The sequence below is a fragment of the Tamandua tetradactyla genome, chromosome 5, assembly GCF_023851605.1.
Source record: "Tamandua tetradactyla isolate mTamTet1 chromosome 5, mTamTet1.pri, whole genome shotgun sequence".
NCBI lineage: Eukaryota > Metazoa > Chordata > Mammalia > Pilosa > Myrmecophagidae > Tamandua > Tamandua tetradactyla.
The window spans coordinates 57,437,623-57,446,370 of record NC_135331.1 but is presented as its reverse complement, the minus strand read 5'-3'; the positions used below and the strand labels follow the sequence as shown (position 1 = coordinate 57,446,370).

The window sequence follows — 8,748 nt, the reverse complement described above, 5'->3', positions numbered from 1 at the left end:
CTTTAAACTGGATTACAAACTCAAAGGTTCTCTTTCTAGGTTACAAACTAAGCAATGGTGAAAAGAAAGAAAACAAAATAGAATTAGTATGTCTAAGAGATTTAAAATGGAATGGACGGTCATTCTGGAGGTTATTTTTAGGCAAATCTCAGCCTGTCAAAGTATGCGTAGCCAGAAGCAACAGTATTCCTCAAGATGGTAAAGACATCCCAACACTGGAACAAACCACAAGATAAGAAACTCAGTAAACTATCTAACCAGAAAGACATTTGGAGTGCCCTGAATAACCATCAATCACAAATAAGTTATGTAATCTCTTTTTCTTTAAAAATCCTTGCCTGGAAGCGCCTAGATACACACAATTTAAGTTACTACCTGAACCTGTGCTCCTCAAGTTGCAATTCTAAGACCTGAAATAAACACTTCTGTGGCCTTGCACCTCAGTTTGTTATTTCTCAGTCAATACAACCGGGGAAAAAAAAAAAAAGATTGCTAGCATCCTGGGATACTACAGAAATAAAATTTACAGTATTTTCATTACCCCCTAATCCAAAGCATTTTTCACATGGAACGACTCCAAATATTTTGTAAATACATCTCAAGATAAACTTGTTTTAAATAATTAAGCCATTTTTTAATGACAATTTAAATGATAAAGCTCCAATTGGGAGAGGAGGAATGCACTGAACTCATTGTGTTCTACCAGCTGGGTATACACGGTGAGCTGCACATATCTGGGTTCTTCTCAAGGAATTTACATACTTACTATTTAACTGGGGTGGGGGATAGATAATAAACAAATCAGTGTCATGTATCGAAGTGATAATGGCTGTACAAATAATTAAACTTTAAAACAGAATGATTGGGTGGCCACCTTAGACTAGAGGATAGGGGAAGGTGTCCCAGGGAAGACAATATTCAAGCTGAAATTTGAAGCTGAAGCATGAAAAGGAGCCCACAATGCAAAATTCAGGAGACACCACATTCCAAGCAGTGTCTTGGAGGACAGTGGGGAATGGGTTTGTAGAAAAGTTTGGAGAAGAGGCACGGGCTAGATCACACAAGGATGTGTAAGGAAGGGTAAGGAGTGTGGATTTAAATGTTCATGCAAAAGGAAACTCATTGAAGGGCTTTAAGAAAGGGGAGCAACGTAATCTAGTTTATTTTCTTTTTTAAAAAAATATTTTCTTTCACTCTACTAGTTATGTAGAGAATGGATTTGGGGGATAAGGCCAAATGGAAGGCGCTAGTACTATCCACAGATGATATCAACTCAGATTAAAATGTTGTTCGTGAAAATGGAGAGTAGAATCCAATTTTGGAGGCTGAGTCAAAAAAAACTTGCTGAATAATTGGATTGTAACAGAGAAATCAGGATTTAAGGTATGATTTTGATTATTGAATCGTTAAATAAATATTCTGTTTTGCTTTCTGGCATATTGGAGTAGTCAGGGGACTACTTGAACGCTCTGAATCGTAATCAGCTGTCTTGATTTCTGATCATTGTTGTATATCCCTTATCTTCTGTTGTGATCGTAAAAGCCTTGTGACTAACCTTCATCTGTACCTAGTCATGCAGTTTTTCAACTTTGGAGTCTTGTAATCCCTAAAGACAGCCCCTAATGTTTGTTAATGAAGGGTCTTGGGCCCACCTGGAACTACCCTGCCCGAAGTCCAAAATTATCTTGATGACCAAGACTGCATTTAACCTAAGTGGGCCCACCTGACATGTGCAGTAGCTTAGACTTTAACCAAGTCACCTATGCCTCATTCCGCCATTTTCTTTCATATATTCTATGACTATGCATGGAATCAATCTGCACATGGTCAATAATCAGATCACCTCTAATTACATCATCTGGGGCCACTGTACTCATTATCCTAAACCCTGCCCTGTGGGTGTAGGATAATTCAGAAAATACAACTATCCGAATTACTGCAGTTTAGGGAGACAGATTCTGGGCCACTAGGCTGTCTGCTCTCCTACTATGTGCCTAGTAGTAAACTCTTTCTCTCTCTGAAACCCCCGTGTTTCAGGGATTGGTTATTGGGTGCATCTGGCAGAAGAATCCACAGCTTGTAACAAGATGCGAGGATCCAAACTCATTTTAGAATGCGTTACTGCCTGTTTACTTGGTTTTTCAGCTTTTCCTTTGGCACTGTTATAACATCTTACTGCGTCTTCATTAATTAATGGTAAACTCGAGGACTATACTCATATTTGTTCATTTGCATACAAATATATTTGACTTAATTTATACGGCTTTACCGTTTTTAGTAATTATCGGTTAACAGACGGAATGGGTTGAAGAGTAAACAGGAAATGAGTAGAGAGAACACACATACATAACTCTTTATAGAAGTTTGGACTAGAGTCTTGCTGATCTTCCTTTCCTCCTTTAGGAGGCAAGTGCCTGCCTACACGGTTCTGGGGATCTACCCAGTTCCTACTGCATGTCTCAGTGCAACCATCAGACAGATGCCTCTTAATTTATTCTCCTAGGCCAAAGACAAGGGTCACTGCAGGGAAACGCCGTCACACTGCTACCCACTTAGAAAACAAGCTTCCTCCCTGAGGAAGAGAACTGCCGGCGCAGTGACGTCAGCACGCAGCGCAAGCCGCGCGTACACCGCGCAGGCCAGAGGCGGGGCCGAAAGCCTGGCCTGCCTGCGGGTCTTCTGGATTCTTAAGGTGTGTGGGGTGAGCAGGGGCGCATGACGTCAGCGCGCCCCGCGGGCCCGGAATAGGCTCAACTCACTGCTTTCTCCTCTTCCTCTCGCGGGCGTCTCCAGGAGGGCGGGGGCGGGACGCCGCTACCCTGTGCGGACCGGGGGCGGGGCCAGGTAACACCTCGTGAGCCCGGGCAGGTGTGAGGGGAGGGCGGGGCGGTGTGGGCGCTCGCGTTATCCGTGTCCCGGCCCTTTCCCGACTGTACGTGAATCCTCACAACCCTCGGTGTAGGGAATAGTCACTTTTTTAAAAATTGAAGTAACAGAGACCTGGAGAATGAAGTAGCTTGCGGAAGATTATACAGCAGAACTGCTTCTAGACGGTCTAATAAGTAATTATTTTCTCTATTGAGAAGTAATATCTTACTCATGAAATGTTTTGAAGGTATATGTAAATGAGATGATCCTTGTAAAAAACGCCATATATATCCCTAAAATTCTTTCATATCCTCTTCTCTGTGGGGAGTATGCCCATCCGCTCCAGAATCGGGACCAATTCTGATGTCTAGTTGAGTCCCCAGTGCCTGGACACAAGGGAGGAACACTCTATACTGAGCAAAAAGACCTGAAGCCGAGATAGCAAAAGTGAGATCAAAATGCAGGTATCTCGACTGCATTCTACCGAGCATGCACATTGGCACACATCCAAATCAGTGCTTTTTCACTTTGTTCTTTAGTCAGCACCTTCCCTGCACTCAGCCAGACTGAAAATCTGATAGTCACACTGCTGTTTCACAGCCTTCGCAGATGATTAGCCACCGACTCCCCTCCTATCTCTGATTCCTTCCCTATTCTCTATTTTCCGGGTAAGGCTTTATCAAATGATCTCTAACTTGCTTCCTCAAATTGATTCAGTTGTGCAAATCATAAATATTTACTGATGCTTAGTAATTATTTAGTTAACCAAACGTTTCCAATTTTACCCCTTTCCAGCACTTGGTGGGAATATTCTTCCTGGCCCCTGATTGATATGACCTCTGTTATTTTCAAACAGAGTTTTGAATTGCCTGTTGGACAGTTCCAGAGCTCGTTTCCGTCTCCCTTGCTCAGCAACCATAGCTTGGTGAGCCTGTATCCCTGAATGGCTAGAGTTGACCCCCATTATAACAGAAGGTATCTTCTTTTGCTTTAAAACACTAAGAGTTTGGAGGTTGGTTGTTACCAAGATATAACAGCCTATTCTGGCTGATACAAATGCATGTAGTGGGGAGAAAAAATTCGATTTCTGTCCTCATAGAGCTTATAAAATACATATCTGCCCCTGCCCCCTGCCCTGATTTAAAACTTTCAACATCTTCCCATTGCTTGAAGGATAAAATCCTTACTCAAATTGTTGTTCTAGGCTTTTTAACCACCTAGTTCCAAACCATACTTCAGGTTCTATTCTTTCCCCCATCCATCTTTTGGTCCAGCCAAACTGTGCTATTTGACTATTGACTGCCTAAATCCATATCCTTTTAATCCCTTGCCTGAACTTCTGGCCATGCCAAACCTTGAACCTGGAATTCCCTCCACGCGTGTTTGCATGTCCTGGTATACTACCTGATCCCTGTTAAATATTTCATACCACCCTCTACTAGCCCTTTTAGAACGCTCATAATCCTAATTGCATGTCTCAGTGATGTTCTTTCTCCAGGGCTGTAAACACCTTGAGCAGTCATTTTCTTCATCATTAAGTTAGGCACATATATGAACTTAAATATTTGTTCAATGAATAGATAGCTCATTGGATCCTTCAAGGCTTAAAATGCTGTCAGTTCTGTGTATTGGTTTCCTAATGCTGCTGTAACAAATTACTCCAAACCTAATGGCGTAAAACAACACAAATTTATTGTTTTACAGTTCTGTAGATATTAGAGGCTCTAGGGAAGAATCTGCTTCCTTGTCCTTTCCAGTTTCTAGAGGTTGCCCACATTCCAAGCCAAGGAATAATAAGCTCTTGGCTTCTATCTTTAAACTTAACGATGTTGCTTCTCTCTGATGATTCTTCTGTAGTTACAGCTCCCTCTAACTCTGAGCTCAGCTGGGAAAGATTTTCCAGTTTTAATGACCTATGCAGTTAGATTGAGCCCAAATGGAAACTCCAGGAAAAGTTCCCTATCTCAAGGTCCTTAAGTTGGTCCCATCTGCAAAATTCTTTTGTCAATAAGGTAACATATTCATAGTTCTGGAGATGGTGGAGAAGTGTGCGCTATTCTGACAAAAATCTTTCTTTGCTTCTCTCTCAACTTGGTATTTACACCTCAACATCAGTCAAATGAAGTCTTCCCTAAAAAGAATCATGGGTCTCCCAGAAGCAACCATATAGTTTATAGTCCAAACGGACTCACTTTTGATAGTTAAAGGAAACACTGTTAATATTTATACCAGGACAACAGGTGTATTCTGGACTGCTGTAACATAGCAGGATGAAATGGGTATATATATCTTGTAGAGACTATCCTAAGTTGGGAGCAGCATAATTATGGACCCCCTGACCTGGTCTTGTAGAGATCAAGGTGATGTTCGAAAGCTTTACTTTCCTCAAAAAACTTATGCATTAGGGTGGAGATGGGACACTTGACCTTTCTTTATAATTTTGGTTTAACTGGGTCTTTTTCTCCACTGATTTAGGAAGCCTCCTTTAGCAAGTAGTTCCGGTACATCTTGTAGACACATGACAAAAAAAGAATTTATGGTCAGGAAACATGATCTGCTTCATATTGGACATGTAAATGGTGATTTTTCAGCTTTAGGGAGAAAGGAAAAAGAAGAGCCCAAAGTTTTTCTCATAGATAATCAAGATTTTTCATTTCTAGGACCTGTTAATCCTAGATCATAGATAGAGCTAGAATATGTTTCAGTAAACCCTTGACTCTTGTGATCTTGTTATACAAATAGATTAAGTATTGTCCCAGGCTGCTATTATATTGCAGTTTCAATGTGGTGATTCTCCAATTCTATCACACTTTCTATGTTTTTCTGTGTAGAAGAGTTTTCCTTTCTATCCCCACTTTTTAAATTTCCTTTTGTTCTTATGTTTTAAATGAATATTACTTTGGATTTATGATTTTTTTGTTGTTATTGATTCAGTGTGTTATAATCTGTTACCAACCATATTCTTTTCTGATGTTCAAATTATCTCAAATTTGGCCAGTGGGAGCCCCTTTTAATCTGATCCTGTAACCTTTTCACCTGTCTCCATCAGACTTCTTCCATCTGAGTTCTTTCTTGCTCTGTGGCACAAGATATTTCAGGCTCATCTTGTTTTTTTTTTACCTACTCCACACTTGAACTGCCATTTCTCCAAGGAACTTTTATTCCTTTCAGTGAAGAATAACATTCAGAAACCAAGATTTGGGCTTTAGGTGTATTCATTGCTTCTGGAGTGACATCACCTCTTAACCATTGGCGTTTCCCTTTAGCATGACCCCTTTATCATTCTTTTGTTAAACTGAGTAGTATTTCACTCCTTGAATATACTTTTTTTTAGCCAGTCACATATGGAAGAACATTTAGATTATTTCCAGTATTTTGCTATTATACATACTGCCATAATGAATAACCTTGCCTATATATTGTTTCATATCTTTAGTGGTGTATCTTCGGGGCAAATTCCTGTAAGTGAGATTGTTAGATTAAAGGGTAAGAGCAAATGCAGTTTTACTAGATACTGTCAAATTCTTCCCCACAGGTTTAGACTATTTTGTATTTCCACCAGTATTCTTTGAGAGTACTCACTTTCTCATAGTCTTATCAACAGAATAAGCTGTCAAACTCATGCATTTTCCCAAATATTATAGGTGAGAATTGGTATCTAAATGTAGCATTAATTTGCATTTGTCTAATAGTGCAGCTAAAGATTTTTTCATTTGTTTAAGGGCCATTTGATTATCATTTATGGTAAAACGTGTTCATGTCTTTTGTCCTTTTTTCTAAAGTTTTTTTTTGGATTGATTTTTTGTGTTCTTTTATATTAGGCACATTAGACACTTATCTATGATATATATTGCAAATATTAACTCCCAGTTTGACATTAGTCTTTTGACTTTGTTTATAATGTTTTCCAGAATATTTTTCATTTTATGTAGCCGAACTTGTCAGTATTTTATTTTATTATGTCTGGATTTTAAGTCATAATTAAGAAAAAACTACTATAAATTTAAGCATTAATTTTTCCTGTCGTAAGTAATTTGAACTCTGTCATATTTTTTATGTCTTCAACACATAATGCTGTGCTCATCCATTATCTAATGAATACAAAGCTTTGCACCTCTTTTATTCTTTCTTTCTTTTTAAATAATCCATTTAGAATAACATTATGCCTTTCTAGAAAGCAGTTCAACAGTATGCATTGAGGCTAAAATGTTCTCTCTTTTCAACCCTGAAATACTATCTTAGGGAGAAAATCCTAAAACCAGCACCTAATACAGTGCCTTGTGTTTATTAGGTATTATATTCAGTCAATATTTGGTGGATAAAGGTATGGGGAGAAAGAAGGTGCTTGAGGATGTTTGTTACTGGATTGTATCAACGTGAAAAATTGGTTATAGTGTTTGCTTCAGCAGCACATATACTAAAATTGAAATGATACAGAGATTAGCATGGCCCCTGTGCAAGGATGACATTCAAATTCGTGAAGCATTCCATATTTTTTCCATAATACTTGGAACCTTGAGTAGGGCATGAGATTTTGTAGGTTTGTCCAGCGTGATGCCCCCAGTAAATGCCAGAGTGATTTGAACAGTGAATAAAAAAGTATTTGCAAAGTCCCCTTGGGGGAATGGTGAGAAAGGGGGAAAATTCAACTTGCCCAAGTGGAGAAGTCTTGATATTTTCGCATGCAGTGGGGACAACCAAAGCAATAGGCTGAGCCCCCAATCTTGGGGTTTGTTCATAAGAAACTTAACCCTGCAAAGGATAGGCTAAGCCTACTTAAAATTAGGCCTCAGAGTCACCCCCAAGAGAACCTCTTCTGGTACTCAAATGTGGCCTCTCTCTCTCAGCCAACACGACAAGCAAACACACTTCCCTCCACTTTTCTATGTGGGACATGACTCCCAGGGGTGTGGACCTTCCTGGCAATGTGTCAGAAATCCTAGAATGAGCTGGGACTCAGCATCAAGGGATTGAGAAAACCTTCTCGACCAAAAGAGGGAAGAGGGAAATGAGGCAAAATAAAGTGTCAATGGCTGAGAGATTCCAAATAGAGTTGAGAGGTTATCCTGGAGGTTATTCTTATGCATTAAATAGATATCACCTATTTAGTTAAGGTGTAATGGAGAGGCTGGAGGGAACTGCTTGAAAATGTAGAACTGTGCTCTAGTAGCCATGTTTCTTGAAGATGATTGTGTAATGATAAAGCTTTCGCAATGTGACTGTGTGATTGTGAAAACCTTGTGTCTGATGCTCCTTTCATCTACCTTATCGACAGATGGGTAAAACGTATGGATTGAAAATAAATAATAGGGGAAATCAATGTTAAAATAAATTTAGTAGATTGAAATGCTAGTGATCAATGAAAGAGAGGGGTAAGGGTATGGTATGTATGAATTTTTTTCTGTTTTCTTTTTATTTCTTTTTCTAAATTGATGCAAAGTTTCTAAGAAATGATCATGATGAATATACTAGTATGTGATGTTATTGTAAGTTATTGATTATATAACAAGAATGGAATGATCATATGGTAAGAATGTTTGTGTTTATATGTGGTTATGTTTCATAAATAATTTTTTTTTAATTGGCTACAACCTAATAGCCAATAGTAGGGAAATAGTTAAATAAGCTATGTTATATCTACCTCATTTAAAAAGATATAACTGAAGAATGATAGCTCTCAAAACATAACATGGTGTAAAGATATATGGTAATATGGATGTGATACCTCAAAAAGCAAATAATTATGATATATATGTAATATATACACACATTGAAGAAAAACTCTTCCAACAGAGTTGTATTTCCCTAAATTCCAAATTTTCTGATGTATTTCTGTATTTTTTTTAATTGAGAAATCTTCACACACATACAGTCCATACA

At 38.7% G+C, this 8,748-nt stretch overlaps 1 non-coding gene across 1 annotated transcript; it reads left to right on the top strand.

Annotated features, from left to right (window-relative positions):
• The first annotated feature begins 7,261 nt into the window (after positions 1-7,261).
• On the top strand, positions 7,262-7,365 carry LOC143685325 (U6 spliceosomal RNA). The gene has a single exon (XR_013176572.1). It is a non-coding gene; the product is annotated as a U6 spliceosomal RNA (small nuclear RNA).
• Positions 7,366-8,748: the final 1,383 nt, after the last annotated feature.